Genomic DNA, 1,857 nt, shown 5'->3' with positions numbered 1-1,857 from the left:
CCTTAACAGCAATTAAAAAAAATAATAATATGTATTTCTTGTTACAGTTTAATTAAGCAAATTAGAGATTATTTATATATATATATATATATATATATATATATATATATATATATATATATATATATATATATATATATATAAAAAAGAAAAACAGTTCAGTAATTTATTTTATTTTTTTTAAAATAAAAATGGTCATGGCAAGAAAAAAAAAAAAAAAAAAGACCCTTTTTTAGACCAAACTCCTTCTGAAGCCCGATTATTTCTCTTCATAATGACCATTTTGATCAGTTTGCGTTGTTTAGCCCGTATTTATTTATTCCCTCATTTTCGTGACACCACGAACAATACTTCATAAAACAAATAATTTCGGATAAGTTTAGAAATAAAATGTAAGTTGCATAAAAACGATCAATGAAAAATGCGTAAAAAAGTGGCGAAAAAAAATCTTAAAACAATGTGCAACGATACGAATATAATTAATAATCAATCAATATATACATAAAAAAATAATTTACATTTCTTATGATAAAATAATGAATAATGATAGCGTTTATAACGTGCAAATAAAGAAATAAAGAAAGAACGGTTCATAGAGAAACCGGATATTACACCGACTTTTACATTTTTTATATTTTAACAGTTTTGCAGAAACATTCTCACGTATTTTTTTCGGTCCGTGTGTGTGTGTGTGTGTGTGTGTGTGTGTGTGTCACACATATCTCATCATTCTTTCAGCCGTGTGTTTTTATTGAAAAGCCGCTCTGGGTTAAAAAAATTAAATAAAAAAATAAACAAATTGAAAATCTGAACAATGAACGTGTTTAATTTTTTACAAAGAGATTTCTACAGTTCATAATATTATTTTTAATATATCTGCGTATCAAAATGAATACAATAATAAATGTAGGTAACATTTATTAAAATAAAATGTAAGCAATTGAATTAAATATCAGTAACGTCATTAGCGACTATTTTATATTTACATTTATCATATTTTTTATATTTTTTTATATGCCATTATTTGAGCATTTGAATGTATTAAACTTTAAACAACAATGCTCCAAAGCCAATACTATAAATCTATATAAAAAATATATACTTTTGAAGTCGCGATCAAAACGATGAGGCAAAAACCCCGCCCCTAACTCCGCCCTTTAATAATAACCTTAACCCTAATAAATATTTGCTTTTCCTACAAGTTTGACTTCGTGTATAGAACAATAAATCAGTCCTTATTTCAGTTTATTTCCTCTTCTTTACTTTGTAGTTTTATTCTAAATATTATTTTAGAAATCAGTAATTTTATTCTGAATTCTAGATCTAATCACTGATCCTTATTAAAATTATATATACACACACTGTATATATAAATCACCTTTTTATCAGGTTCAGATACATTTTTCCATAATTACACATCATTTAGCAGAAACATGGTACTTTCCTCAGTGAGGTGATTTGTGGACACCTGAGCAGAAGATCCAAATTCTCCAGTCGACATTTAGTTATAGTATCCTGCACTCTTCTGGGAAAATGTTCCACTCGATTTCAGGGTGTGTTTCATCAGTCAGCAGGATGTTAGTAAAGTCATGTATGGTTGTAGGTGAGGTGAGGAGGTCTGGTGTGCAGTCGACGTTCACATGCACGTTCTCAGGAAGCTGTTCCTCGCCACAGGCTCGCTCATTAGGGACGAACACAATTATAAAAGCTGCTTTGAGACAATGTGCATTGCTAAAAGCGATAAAGAAATAAAAAAAATCTTCCCACATCTTCCCACCTGTGTGCAGTATATCTACATGAAGATGGCTTTGTGCACAGGAGCGTTGTCCTGCTAAATCAAGTAAAACAGACTTTTTA

This window comes from Silurus meridionalis, chromosome 2 (assembly GCF_014805685.1).
Source record: "Silurus meridionalis isolate SWU-2019-XX chromosome 2, ASM1480568v1, whole genome shotgun sequence".
NCBI lineage: Eukaryota > Metazoa > Chordata > Actinopteri > Siluriformes > Siluridae > Silurus > Silurus meridionalis.
This window is presented reverse-complemented; position numbering follows the sequence as displayed.